Raw genomic sequence first — 16006 nt, forward strand, 5'->3', positions numbered from 1 at the left:
ACGAAAAGAAACGAAAGAATCTTTGAATTTAGTTTAAAAGTAATCGACGTCAGAGAGGATTAATCATTCCTAATATAAAAATACAGGCGTCGAAACAGGATCCTGAACCGAAGAGAATTCTCTCGTTCATTGCCGGCCGATATTTCCATCGACAATTAAATAATTTTCCCGTAATGCCCACTGATGCAACACGTGATCGCGCGCGCCTGTCGTAAACGGAAACGAGCTTGGGAAAAACCTGCTTTTTTTACCGATCGATGACTCCATGAAAAAGGTATTCGCGACGAGATTCTCCTCTTTCGAGGAGATTTTTCGTTCGCGGCCTCGGAAATAATCCTGTTACGTTACGAGACACGTTTACGTAAATTCTTGCGTACGTCATCTCGTTAGGCCGCGTTCCATCGTCCGTGCCGATTCGACGTCTCAATCGAGGGATTCTTTCGTAAAACGTTGGAACGTTGGTCGCGAGCTTATTGTTGGGTGGCCGGCTGGCCAATCGTGTCACCCAGGTAACGAGCATGGAACGGATACTGTCGAGCTCGTGGAACAAACGTGCCACTTCGAATGAATCACCTTGCATGAACGCGAACAGGCCTGTTGCGTGTTAATTGACGTGGCCGCTGATCTCGGTTAATAACTATCGTGTGTTTACACCTTTTTTTTTTGTTTTTTTTTTTTTTTATCTTCACTCGTTTCATCCATCTTATTTAATATAGAACAATATAGAAAATATAGACGCATTGTCGTGTGACAATCGAAGGTGTAAGAATTGGAGATTATTGAACTTGATAAAAATGATAAATCTTTTAAGGATTTATTCTTTTAATTAGTTATTGAGAGTAAGTAAATCGAAATTTTATACTCTCAAGATTATTATATTTAGAATTTTTTCAAAGAGGATCTAATATTGTGAGAATAAAAAGTATAAATGATGTCAATAGAAAGATGATAATCATTTATATGCATCATAATCGAGTAATTGAAACTGCCCGTCAATCAATGAGTGACGGGCTCTCGCGGAAGTTTCGTAGTGTCAATCGAATATGTGACGGACGTGATGGTCAAAATGTCGAAAGATCTCCCATTACCTTTCTTACTACTTGTCTCATCGTAAAATAAAAAAGGCCAAAAAAAAGGGGGGGACGAAGAAAAAAGAAATTGTTAAAATTAACTTCGTAATTGAAAACAAATTAAAATTGCCGCCAATTTAAATATCTCCTTCGAGCACTCGTTGATCAATTTACCCGTCAATCTTGTTTACTTATGCAACTTATGCAATTCGAAGATAAATTTATTTCGCAACCGTTGATTAGAAACAAACGACACGTTTTGCGAATTTTCTCCTCGGTACTTTCTCGTGGCGGAACAAATTTTTGAGGCACGCGCGTGCAAATCTGTCTACTATCGGCGCGAAAATGTTTCGCGATGCTGGTCACGTGCAATAAACACGAACGTGCGCGGAAGTTTGGCCCACTTGTCGAGTATGCGAAATTTCCATCGACATCGTTGATAAGCATCATTGCTATCATTGGCGAGCCACGAGCGCGATTCATGTTTCTCCTCGAGGTCGATTACTTTTTTTATATTTTGGGCCAGCTTCTGGATCGGGATTCGCGAAGTTACGTGTTTTTAATACTTTATGCATCGAATCTTTTGAGTTACTTTATTTTTTTTTCTTTCTTTTTAAGAAATGAAGTAAAGGAGAGAGAGAAAGAGAGAGAGAGAGAGAGAGAAAAAAAAGAGGAGAAAGTGTAGTAATTTTTTATCCGACTTTCTTAAATCTTTTAAAAAGAAAGTTTTATTTTTTTCGTTAAGTTGAATTATTGTTGGAGGATCGTTTAATATTATTCTAGTTTGAACGAATGTCAGAAAATTATCATAAAATTATCAAAAAAAAAATCTTATACCTGCTATTTTGTAATTGAAATTTATCGTAATGAGACCGAACTCTCGTATAATATATTTATTGCGTATAAATATTCAACTTTATTTTCATCCATTTATTCATGTTTCATCTATTTATTATACATACGTGATACTTTGTGTAAAATACAGATAAAAAAGAGGTATAAAAAATTTATCAGAAGAAAAATATCAGACTTGAACTTGAAGATCAAACCTGTCGCATAAAACGTGATCTTCGATTATGTTACAACTCGCTTGTCTACTTCCGTTCGTCTTACACGATAGATTAAGAACATAAAATTATTTTTCCTTCTTCTCACTTTTGTCTGTGAAAAATAATTTTAATTCCTGCATACGCGTACATACATACATACATACATACACTCTTTTTTTAACAAAATAAAAATTTCCAATGCACGAGATAATAATTTATTAACATCTTCGACTCGACGAAATTTATTAATCCCAACAACGACAAAGCCCGCTTCCTTTGCGCTGTTTAAAAGGGAAAAGAAGAAAAAAAGAACATCTCGAGCAAAAACAAACGGGAAGAAAAAAACTCATTCCCGATGCCATCCGACCAAAAACTGCATCCCAATCAAACGCCAACAGAGCCTACGCTCCTCATACATTAACATTTTCTACTCACCCGAGATAACCCCCGAAAACACACATTCCACGCCGCCTTATTTAGCATATCCCCCCTCCTCGTGCATCGTCCCCAAAATAAGATCGAAACCGGTCGAATTTCTGCCACCGTCCAAAATCCCCCCTCCCCCTTCTAATCTCGATATCTCGCTCCGTCGTTAATCCTTAATCCAAACCGATCGCGTAACCATATTTGGTCGAAGCTCGGATACGATGACCCACACCGATCTCACTTACCTTCTGTGCTCTTCTGTCGTCTATTATCCTGAACATTGTGCACCTCTCGACGACGATGACCAAGGTATTCTTAGCCGTCTGATGACACCTTGGTCGGGATTAGTGACGAACAATCGAGTGACGCACATCCTGACACAGCGCGTAACGTCGGACGGAGATGGAGAACTGTCAGGGGATATTTTTAACGGCTTTCGATTCGTTTCATTCACGTTTTTCCCAAGAACGTTGAATTGAATCATCGTAACGCGAAACTCAAGCCACGTCCCGTGAGAAAAAAAAGAAAAAAAGGAGAAGAAGAAGAAGAAGAATACGTTCGATCGAGAGGATCGCCGGCCGCATGAGGATGCGTGTTTATTTCGAACCGGCGCGGCGTGTCTTCTAGCGTGCGTGAGTCATCGGAAGAGATTCCCGCCGCTATCAAGATCGTCGATGGCCGCGACCCTCGCGGCCACACCGATTTTCTGGCGCCAAGTCGAAATATTTCTGACCACTTTTTTTTTTTTTTTTTTTTTTGTACGATCGAGACACGAGGATAACTGGTCACGGGGAGGAAGGGATTGTTGTTTCGTTCGAGGAATTTTTTTTTTTTTAGCGATTAGGTAAGAGAGAAAGTTGTTATTAAATTGACGCCTGACAAGTTCAAGGGTTTATAAGGGTTTAAGGTCAATTTGTTTTGGATTAAAATGCGATTGAAAAGAAGGGAATGTTCTGATTTTAGATATATGTGTGTATATTTTTTTTAATAGGATGATAAGAGATGCGTCCGATACAGGAAACAGGAAACACGTTTATCAATTTATCACTTGGTAACGTTACACTATATAATCATAACTATTATAATCAATTCTCCAGAAATTCTATATTTATAACATTATTAAGATCCGTATCGATTCCTCTAATTACGTTTAATTATCGAAGTGTGTCTCAAAGTTTGCGCGTTCGAGCGAGGAAAGGAGAATTTTACGAATAATGCGATTCTTCCTGATTTTCTTCTCCCGTCAGAGAAGAATAATGCTAAGGGAAACTCGAGAAATTTTCTTCGTTCTAATTCCGTGAGAAACGAGCGTACGCCTCGAAATCGGTCCTCTCATCAAAACATCCTCGATTTGTCGGCCATAAAGATCAGACAAATGGCCTTAAATCACGATTTAAAGAATGCTCAACAATGAAACGACGAACTCTTAATTAAACTCGTTCGATATTCTCGTTGCTTGGATTTTTTCTTTTTTTTTTTTTTTTCTTCTTTTTTCGTTTTTCCCCCACGACACGTGTCTATTGTCATCGAGCTGGCAAAGCGCGAGCGTATTTTCCCGCAATTTCGCACAAGAATCGAGAATGCAGTTTCTCACGGATGGCTTATCGTTATAAATCTTGAGAACCGGGACAGGTTAGTTAATTTCAAGATCACGGCGAAAAGGTTGTTCGCCGGTGGTGCATGGCGCGATGTCATGGCCTTTGGTAGTCGACTAATGGTGGAAAGCGAAGACAAGGACGTAATTAATTGTTAATTGGAATAATTGAACTGAACAAGTATCATCATAGCATAGTTTAAATTGATTGAAAATTCTATCATAAATTAATTTATTATATTTTATTTAAATTAGAATTTTAATTGTTGAACACTCTAATGTTATGTATAGATATTATACGAATGTAAAAAAATTTTTAAATTTAAAGAATATAAAATCCAGAAGAATATAAAATCCAGTAGTCATGAAAAGTTATGAATCATTAAGAAATGTAATTTAAAAATTTGAGAGGAAATTGAAATGATTTTGAAAAGGCAAATTAAATATTATTAGATATTTTAATCTATGGTGATCATGTGTGATATAGATTACGATCGAAGAATCCTCTATTCACTCAAATTTAGGACGTCGAAATTTCACGTATATTCGTCCCTTCCCTTTTCTTTATTTTTTTCGTTTTATGAAACGTTTGTACCGGTACAATCGTCCAACGTGAACCTGACCGGAATAAGGATGAACAGTTGCATTCTTTTTCTCGGAATTCCCCTCGTCTGTTCCGGTGATTTTAACGATGGGATAGAAACGATTCTGAGATTCTCGTACGGTTTCTCATTCAATGAGCATTGTACGAAACGGTATAATGTACAATAGTGTATAAACATCTATTAAATTTTTTTTTCCATCGATGAGAAAGAAATTCAAATATTAATTAGTCTCGGCCTTGATTATTTTATTTATCTATTTTTTTTTTTTTTTTTTTTTTTTTTTCTGTATTTCAATTGGACGAGTGAAAAAATGATTATCAATGTAAACTGGTCGATGGTTAATTTAATGGATATGAATTCTTAGAAGGAAAGAAAATCTTACAGTAGTTGTTAGGATGTAGGTCTCTGATGATGATTGTCGGTAGTTGAATGGTAAGTACAAAATTCATGGTTCGTTAGTCTGCAATTAGAACCAATCCATTTAACGTGGCTGTAATTGAGTCAACGACAATGGAACAGCATGAAAGATCTTGATACGAGCGCAATTTGCTGATTGCATGCAGTTGAGGACACTGTTTCCTTTATAATAAATCCTTCCGTCTAATAATTCCTCTTCTTCTTTTTTTCTTTTTCTTTTAATATCTTTATGATTGATATTTTCTTCCAGACTTGTATAAATTTTATTCACCTTTATATTTACAAATTTTTATATAGTAAGTTTGTTGAAGATTATTAAAAAGATAATGGAGTATCGACGGAATAAAATTTTTTTTTTTACTCCAGAAAAACGATGAGTTTTATTAGGGTTATGACAAATCTTCAACGAGGAAAAGACACGATGAAATACAACTATTGTGAAAACTAGGATTTAAAAAAATGTGAGTTCGATAACGAAATGAAAAGCAAACAAGAATTCGTAGAATTCTAAACAGAATTAAAAGAGTTTTATAGCATTCCATTGCCTTGTTAATGCAAATTCGGGGATTCTTTCGTAAAATGAAAGATTGCTCGAATATAATTGTCGTCTTTTGAAGAATTGAACGTTGTTGGCATCGTAGTTTTTAACTCTAACTTTGAGAGAAGCTTCTGCTCTATTTTTGAGAATAGAGAACGTTTGTTCTATTATAGTAAACTTTTGCTCTCGAGAATTGAATATTGCTTAACTTCTTTTTGCTTCGTTATGTCGAAGCAAGGACATCTACTTAATGAATCGATATATCACCAGTGCTTACAAGGCGTGCACTGGCGAAGGATGCAAATTGCAAATTAACTTATCGCATATCTTCAATGTATAACAAAGTTTACAATGTGATTTGATTATTGATTAATTATTTGTATTCATCAACACGCGTATACCATGTGATACAATGCGAAGATATCGATAGAATTTCGTAAAAATTGTGTAAAATTTTATGATACATTCATTTTGCATGTGAACTGTGTATGATACGTATTTTCATAGGAATTTATGTAAAGTATTGCGATATATAAATAGATTTTGTGAAAGTTACGTGTTAATATTTAGAATAACGGTAAGTTTCATACTTAATATCGCTCGTAAAATGGTTGATTTTTAATTTACTTTTTTTTCTTAAAAACATTTCTTAATTCTTGAATTCTATTTCGAATCGTAATTTAATATATTACGTTATATTTTAATAGATACACATCTTGATGTACAATTGTGTACATTAAGAATTAATTAGAGAAGAAATTAGAACGAAATTAATGTTAAAATCTTAACGCTTCTACCTTCTCGTGTGTCTAATCTTATCAAAGTTTACAAATTACTTTTTAACAATTTCATTTCAGATTTACTTGATTTCTCAAGAACCATAAATCTGATTGTAACTATCTCTATATACCTTCTGAAAACATATACGAAAACATATTTTCGGTACAAAGATATATATTCCAATAATTGAATCAACTTTCCAACAAAAAAATTAATTCACATATCTACGCGCATCATCTACGCAATTCTCTTCTACACGAACGATTAATAAGAATCATCGTTCCAATTAACATGGGACGCATAACAAGAAAATAAACGTCTCGCGTTCGTTCGTCTTCCTGGTATCTTCCTCATAGCAGAAGAAATCTCGCGGAGTTCATTTGCTTAATAAAAGGACACAATTTGCCCTCGTCTCGCGATTCGATCGACATCGCAGGCGAAACTTTTCTCCGCCCGATTTTCCCTTTCGCTCGAGGAATTAGAAATTCGAGTTAAACGCGGCCGCTCGTTACGAATTCTCTCGGCGCTTTGTCTGTCGATTTTCTTTTCTTTTTTTTTCTTTTTCTCACGTGCAATGACCTTCCATAGAAGAAGAAGAAGAAGAAGAAGAAGAGCGAAAGTGTGATCGCTCGTCGCCACATATTAGCGCCAACATCCGTCACTTTCGCCGCCATTCCGAGCCAGGATTCGACGCGTGTCCCTTTTCTTCCCGTGTTTTTCATGCCCGTTCACGCTTGATTTTCACGCTTCAATCGTCCCATTGTCTTTGCGCGAGAGTTGACATGGCTGAACGTGGGGATTGTCGACAATAAGAAGAAATAGAAAGATTGGATTCTTAAAAGACGAGTAATGTTGTAATGTCCACTTCCTGGACTCTCTTTCAGGATTCAGTTATTATTTATGAAAGACGGTTTTGACTATTTAATTAACAGTGTTTTAAATAAGACGTGTTGAATACGAGGAAATAAAATATTATGTTCCATTCTTTTTACAGATCAATGATTCATTTGATATAAATTGTTATACAGCGAATCTCTATTTGAACTCTGTCATTTCTTTAATGAAAAGTTTGATTTTCTATGAAAATTTGCGGTTTGATAATGATTAAAAAAAACGATGTATCTGTAAAATTTTCTTTGACGTTCAAAATAATTATTAGCCTCAAATTTAATTTTAGTTAGTTCAAACTTCAAAGTATAGGAAATTTGTTACTTTTTTCTGATTATTTGATTTATCGCTTCGTGATTTCTTCTCTTTCAATAATTTCGTTATTAGGAAAATTCTAAACTATAACAAGACTACCAGTCTTTTCTTCTCGGTCATTTCTTATTAACTATTCCTATGGCGAAGTGATACGCATAAATCTCTGTATTATCATTTCCACTTTAGCAATCCACGTTCAACAAAAGTCTCTTTTCATTCTCCATTTACGACGTTACGATTCTTAAAATTATTTCCAATATTTCAGGCTAATTATCGATCATATTCGATATCGAAATCGTTTCTATCCTATATAAAGGAAAATCGTTGTGCTCTGCCCTGATAAAAATCCAATTTACAGAAATGCTTTTCAATATGAGAAACACGATATTGCATATCGTCATAACTTTGAAGTAAAGTGGAAAGAGGAAAAAAAAAAAAAAATTGAAAAAAATGCTGAAACGTTGATTAACATATCCTTAATTGTTCGATCGATTACACGTGAAATATCCGTATTTAGCGCATTTCTCATTCACGGAATTTACTTATTACATGTCCAGATAGATACCTGTTATTCAAAATAATTATTAGTCTCAAATTTAATTTTCTAGTTAGTTCAAACTTCAAAGTATAGGAAAGTGTTACAACGCCATGAATTTGTCCATACATTTATTATTGGGGAAAAAAGATGATATCAAAAATTAAGGAGCGTAGACAGATAATTAGGGTTCTTCAATCTCAATATAATCCAATAATAATTATAAAGCAATTTATAATGCAGTATCCTCAATTTATTTTACTTTTTCCAACAATTTATTTATTTTCCTAGAATTAATTTCTTTCTTCTAATAATATTTGCATAAGTTGTTAATTTCATAGAAATTATGCATTTCTATGAAATTATGCATCATTATCCATATAATACTATTCACATATGTAATACATCGTTATCACTGAAAAAGGGAAAAATTAGAAATACTTCCTTACTTTCTTTGAAGTTACTTCACCTCACCCATAAAGAAGAAATTATTTCAGTTTTAAAAGTATATATATATATATATATATATATACGCATACTCGCACACATAACCACACACCATTTCCACAAAACATTTTCTTTCTCCATTTGCAACGCTTTCACGGGTAGTAGCACGTAGAATAAGATCGGTATCATATCAGTATCGAGCTTCTCGATCGAGAGATACTTATTTAAGTGAATCGAAGAAACGTTACGTCGCATCTTCCTTCTTCTCGGATAATTCACTCGCTCTCGTTCGCGCGTATCCACGCGAATAACGTCGATGGATCGAAGCTCGATAGTATCGATTCGCTCGATCGTTTACGCAAGAATGTCCGAGTTTTCGTTTCCAAAATGAAAATGATCCGGACGAGGTGTGTTTTGCATTCTCTCCTCTTGATTATAATGCACGTCGAGCCACGGGCAATGAACATTAATATTCCACCGCGGTTTCGTCATTCAATTTCTCGTATTCGCGTTCCTTTGTAGCGAAAATGCCTAGGGAACTGTTACGTGGCGGTAATTCATGGCGCGAGCCATGAATACTGCGATTATATCGGCCAGAACGATTCGCTCGGTTCATGTATTCTCCATTCTCGAATTTTTTTTTTTTTTTTTCTTTTTTATAAACGCGAAAAATTAAACTCTATCATGATCGCGATTTTTCTGCGATTTGATAAATATATGGATAGTTCGGTTTCTCAAGATCATTGAGAATGATTTGGGAATGAAGGATGGGTATATTCGAAAGAGCAATTTTTTTAAAAGGAAAAAATTAATTGCATTCAATCATAGTTTTAATTGAATAACGATAATTTATTTTTAATATCTTTTGACATATTTATTAATTTTGTGAACTAGAATTATATATAATCGAGATATTTTATTTTACAATATTTACAATTCGGAATCGGTATAAATAATTCATCTCGATAGTAATGTCTGATTAAAATCTGATTTAAAACAGTTTGCTTAAAAAAATATGGAATAATATGGTAAAATAAAGTATTCAGAAGTATTAATGGAAATTCAGGAAAGGAAAATATAAAACGTAGATTATTACATATTTTATTTCCATATAAATGGAAATAGTTTCCATTTATTTTTTTAAATAGAATTAAATTTATCGCTATCTCGGCTATTACACAATGACCGCATAACGATTTACCTCTACTTATCAAAATATTGCTAATGAATCTTATAAGTATGCGGAACATATTCAATTTTATAGTGGCGAAATATAGGATGCAAAATCGTCGAAAACAAACGATTTTGCAAACGATTCTCTTTATAAATATATTTCAACAATATCTTTTTCTCACTTCTTTGACTCGTAAACAAAATTGAAAAGCCTTATACGCTGTTTTTTTAGTGAATTTATAATCAATTCTAATTTATTACACATATTTTCTGATAGCAACTATACTTTTCTCCCATACGTTTCCACAAATTCCACGCATTCCATACAACTCTAACTAACTCAAAACACCGTTATTACAACCAACAAATAACTCCTCTCATCTTCTGTATCATCAAACTCAAAAATAATGATCGAATCACGTCACGTGAAACAAACAAAAAGAGCAAAGTAAAGTCAAGTAAAAGAGCAAACAAAGAAATACTACTTTGAGGAGGAGTTAAAAAAGAGGAAAAAAAAAAAAAAGAAGAGCATCAGTCGAAAAGCATTCATCCCGCTGATAGAATTTCAAAAAAAAAAAAAAAAAAAAANAAGAAAGAATCGCCGATGCACTTTCTGGTTAAGGATCACGACCTTGCCGTCACGAATCCGGGATTCGATCACGCTCGCTTTGCCCGGTCGAAACTGGCCTTTTCTTTTCGTGCGTCGATCACGAGCCCCGCCATGGGAAGTTAACATTCCGGTGGCGTCGATCCCGACTTTTAAGGCCTTTCCAGCTGATATAGACCGGAGAGATACCGTGTTGTGAGATACCCTTTCTTATTTCTTCTATGAGCCACGCCTTGCCCCGTGGTACCATTCGCGCACACCCTTCACCACATATAGAACGGCGTTAGGAAACGGCGTAAGGAGAGGGTACGGTGTATCTCGATCGATGATGTCGTTATCGGGAACGAAATCGATGATTGCGTACACTGTGTGGAAGTTCATTTGTTGAATGGAAGATAGGAATTGATTTGCACGTTGAAGAGGAATATTTTCGGTACTATTATAATCGAAACGATACGGAGTTACGAAGAGTAGAGAGTTAACTTAAGTCGAGAAAAGTATTTAAGGATTATTTGTTTCGATTAAGTTTTGTTTTTATCAATCTTTCATCTGTGATCGTGATCGTTATTGGTCTTGGAACTTTGAGAAAATACCTTTACGTATCGTACGAAAGGTCATATTATTTTTCTACAAGTTATGTGCTTATTTTATGATTTCTCATTAGAAGTGGAACCGCCTTCTTATTGCTGCAATCCTTTCAACTGAAGTTTGATCATTAAGTGGTCTTAACCGTTTCGAAGTCATGGAATACTTTTGATTATAAGAACGATTTACGGAACACCGAGATATCACCAAGGTAATATGAACATATTTTTTTATTAAAGATTGTAAAAAAAAAAAAAAAAATATGTAGTTAGTGCACCACTTTCATAATTTCATAGAATGTTAATAATCTTTCGTTCATTCTTACCTCTTAAGTTTTTAAAATTGGATTAAAATATTAATTCCTCTTCCTGAAATCTATTTATTCAAAAATTTCGATAACGATAAAATCAAAAAAAAAAAAAAAAAAAAACCCTTCACTAAATACAAAAATATCTGAAGATCGAATTATGAACAATTTTTAAAAATATCTCGAATATATATACAGTGAGTGCTAAACAATTCTAAATTCAAGTCTCTCATCAATGATGATGGTATCAATTTTATTTAATCCGAGCCTCGGATATTCGCTTCGCGAATCTTGTATCCGTTCTAGCAACGGTATCTGGCGTTATTATTTGTTGCTATTTAGAAAATCTGACGCAATTTAGAGACGAGAGCTAGTCACTGAACACGTTTCGCGTGAAATCTATTTTTCCATCACTTTGCACGCTTCATTATGAAACGAGAGTTCGGTCGAGTCAGAATCTGAGAATCGATTCGAAGAGAAGCGGACGAATTCAATCTCGATTTGCGTCATAGAGGGGAGTGGATCGATGCACTTCGAGGTGTTCACTGTAGGAAGATTTCTTTGGCAAGATACTTTTTGTTTTCTCTTCGTAAATCTGGATTATTCTTTTTTTAGATCTCACGTGGGTATATATATATTTTTTCTTCTTCTTAAATTTATATTTGGAATTCAATATATATGATATGGGTAAGAAAATATTGAATCGATATTTTCTGTAGAGAATAAAACTTATAAAAACAGAATTTGAAAACTTATAATGGAAATTTTGAATATATGATTTGGTTCTTGGGCAATTTTAAAAACAATTTGATTGTTAACAAATTTTTACAATCAAATTGATACAATGTTTGAACAAGAATATGTGAATTTATGTTAAAATTTGTCTTAGAAAGTTTTTTTTATCTAAAAAAAAAGAATTGAATTTGAAGATATGACTATGATTTTTTACGTATGCTAATGATCATAGTGCTCTCGATAAATATCGTTAATTGTACTTCAACTGGAAGGAAATCTTTCTAATGTTGATAAGTAGAGTTAAAACATTTGGAATTTACCAACATTTGGACGTATTGATTTCTATTTGAAAGCATTTGTAATGCTCTCAATCAGAACTTTCCAAATTGTATTTCATTGTAAATGATTGGTAAAGAAACCTTGTACGTACTTACTCTATTATTCTTTTGAAGACGGTCGAACAATTGGTCTGAATTGAAATCACAATAGAAGCCTAGATTCACCGTTGACATTTTGCCTAAAGTTTATAATAATGTACTTCCTCTTCGTGCATGACAATTTTTCTTTACAATAGTTCCCTAACTTTCTGCAACCCACCTATATATCCTTGTAAAATTCACGTTTTAATCTATTACATAATCATATACACGAAAACACGTCACAACTTCCTTTCTTCGCAACATCGTTCCCGATTATTATATAATATTCAACCCGTTATCACTCGTTTGAAAGTTTAATAATAATAAAAATTTTATACGGAATAACTTACGGATCAATACTTGTCCACAAACGTGTATTCGATTCTTCTCACATACAAAAAAAAAAAAAAAAAAAAAAAGAAAACATAATCATCTTTCTCTTCACGAATTTCGATCAAATTATTTAAGGAATGCTTCGTACGTTTACGCTTGAAACCCACATCGACACCTATCGATCTCCACTCCACCGTGACGCTTGGACCAATTATAAATCATTTAAAACGCCATCGTCCAATAGCAATGCGGTGTCGTATGCATGTCGAACGATCGGGCGAAATCGGCACGAAGGCGTGTGCCGGGAAAAACATCGGTCCGAAACCAATCGGTTCGAGCCGATCAATGATGAATCGCGATTCTTGACCGATCCGTGAATAATCGATCGCCGCTCTCTCAGCAAACGAACCGAACGAATACACACGGCCATTGGACCCCTCGACGCGGTGGCACACGTCGATCGTTGTTGCGTCCGGTTATAACAATACATTCGTCACCGGTGCGTTCGTACTGTTAGCCGCCTCATACACGCCATTACGGTCACGATACTCTTCGAATATGTAATTTACGACTGAACCGCGAATACCGCTCGTGTTCTTCGATCTGCATACAATAACCCGGCGAGATACGACGAACATTGTCGCAATTATTATCGGCGCGCGTGCATCGGTTTCGATTTTTAAATATTTCGTATCGGGATTTTATTCCTTTTTTTTTTCTTTCTTTCTTTCTTTCTTTCTTCCTTCTTTTTGTTTGTTACATGTGTACATACATAGTTACGTTACCGGTGAATAACAAACGCTTGTTGCACCAGGAATTTAACCTTTTCCTATTCTTCTCGAAAGTGTTGCACTTTGGGTTTGTAAAAATGGACGATCGGCGATGAGGAGTGGAAGGTTGGAGGAGGATAGTGGAGAAAGAGGATCGTATTAAAATTTTTTTGATTATTACAAGATCATAGGTATTGAAGGCAAAAATTTCTTGGATTAGAAAAATTAGTTGTTAATAGAAAGAATTTCAAGTATTAATTTGCTCTAATAATTGCAGATGTTTAATAAGAAAAAAAAAAAAATTCCCCGTGGGAAGTGAAAGCTTAATAAAATGGTGCGACGTTATTGGTGTTAGCAAAGGCGTCGGATAGCCTTTTTAATGTTACGTCAACGGGATAGATCGGGTGTAAATCTTCGAACGTCATCGCGATTATCATCATACTTTCAACCTGTTTCGGTATTCATTGTTTCTTTCATCCTTCTCATAATTTTATATACTTTTGGTGTGCGTTTCAATGTCTCGTTTGGAATTCTTTTGTCCTATTATGGACATTCCTTTTTATTAAAGCCGTTTATTATTCACGTATCAATAAAGATTTAGAAGACATTTAGAAATTACCTATAAAGAATTCAATTGTCTGTAATTAAAACTTTTTTCTTCACTTTTAGATATCTTTGTTTTTTTTTTTATCACATATATTTATTTATACGATCGCTCGTTAGAAATTTAAAACCTAACGCGAGTTACGTGATATTACCAATGACAAATAACGTTCACAAACACCACTACGAATCCACCACTTCCGTTCCTGTATACATATATTGAATCATCGGATCAGGATTATCCGTGTTGAGCCAAAGAGGCCTAAACATTTTTTTTACATCTCAAGATCAGGTGGGATAATTTCCAAAGCTCGATCGGAAAGCCTCAGCATCTCATAAATATCTGCCAACACGGACGAGATGGTATATCACTGTGGCGTTACCACTTACATAATATGTTTTCGCATAAATAAACAGAGCTCGCAATTACTCAGACTCGATCAAGAATGAATGAAAAAGCATCCCATCTAATAACTCAATAAGGTAACGACATTGAAATAATATTAATGTAAAATGCAGCTGGTCCACGTGCCAAGAGTTCCAAAAGAAATAACGAACACGTCATCGAACACATGGTTTTCCCTTCGAATCTTATTCCCGTTGCACAAACAGGACGTTAACGAGCAAGTGATAATTTTTTTCGCGAATATTTGTGGATAATATTTTGAACGAAGATAATTCCTTGACATCGATATTTCTCTTTATTCGGATGTAAAAAGACGATAAATTTAGTTTGTTTTCAATCAAATATTTTGATGATGAATTTTTATATATTTAATAGGCATAGAAGAATTTTTAACCTCGATGTTAAATTGTGACAAATAAATTTCGATTTGTCTTTTTTTTTTTTTTTTTATAAAAATAGTATTTATAAATATTAAAAAATTCGTATTTGACAAAAGTCAAATTTTTCTTACGATAAGGATCAAATTTAGATATTAAACGCTTGCTTTTCAAAAGGAGTATCATACATTATATCATTATGCATTAGTAAAACTCTGTCATAACTCGTCATACCTCATAACAACTGCGCGCTATTACAAAAGAAGAACATGGATTACAAAATGAAAAAAACATGGAGGGCGGATCTACGATCGCAAGAACGGTCATAGAGACGCGACTTTTTCTCTATGATTACAAGTCATTTCGATGGCACGTTCCTCGTAATCACGAAACCCGCTCAAAGATTCCTATATCCTCATCCATCATTAAATGCACGGTCTCTTGTCACTCGTTATATGAATATGTATCGTATATATGATGAAAATGTATCGTATCGGATATGTATCGTATATTATGGATGGAGGAAATATCGTTGGGCGGCGTTTCTAGGACGATATTGTGTAATCTGTAAGTGGCCTCTAATCGTCATTTAAGTTTTATTTTGATTTTGTGTAATTGCGTTGTTAATAAACATTTGTAATGTCCCGAGGTTGAAGATATATTGCATTATAATTGAAATTCCTTGTTTATTGCTCATTAAATTTTTATGACATATTTTTTCTCCTTTTTTGTCAGAATCCATCAATTGTTCTTATGTTACATGATTATACTTACGTTTATAATGATTTGAGACTAAAAAAAAATTATTATATGAAATTAGAATTCCCTATTGAATTTTCCATTATTTGTTTTTCCTTGCTTTTTAGTTGTGGTTGATCAATCATACTTTTGTCATATGATTAATATTACGGCTGTTAGGTTTCTGAATATCACGTATCATAGAAAGTATGACGTCTAGAGGTTGCTTCTAAGATAACAGATTGCGTAACCTTATTGTGATAACTTCAGTGATAGTTAGATTTAATTC

At 34.2% G+C, this 16006-nt stretch overlaps 1 protein-coding gene across 1 annotated transcript in view; it reads left to right on the forward strand.

Moving 5' to 3' along the window:
- Nucleotides 1-16006, forward strand: part of LOC122719384 (N-alpha-acetyltransferase 15, NatA auxiliary subunit) — a 46327-nt gene that overhangs the window by 21176 nt on the left and 9145 nt on the right. The window lies entirely within an intron of this gene.

This window comes from Apis laboriosa, unplaced genomic scaffold (genome assembly GCF_014066325.1).
Source record: "Apis laboriosa isolate Shangri-la unplaced genomic scaffold, ASM1406632v1 scaffold74_cov149, whole genome shotgun sequence".
Classification (NCBI taxonomy): domain Eukaryota; kingdom Metazoa; phylum Arthropoda; class Insecta; order Hymenoptera; family Apidae; genus Apis; species Apis laboriosa.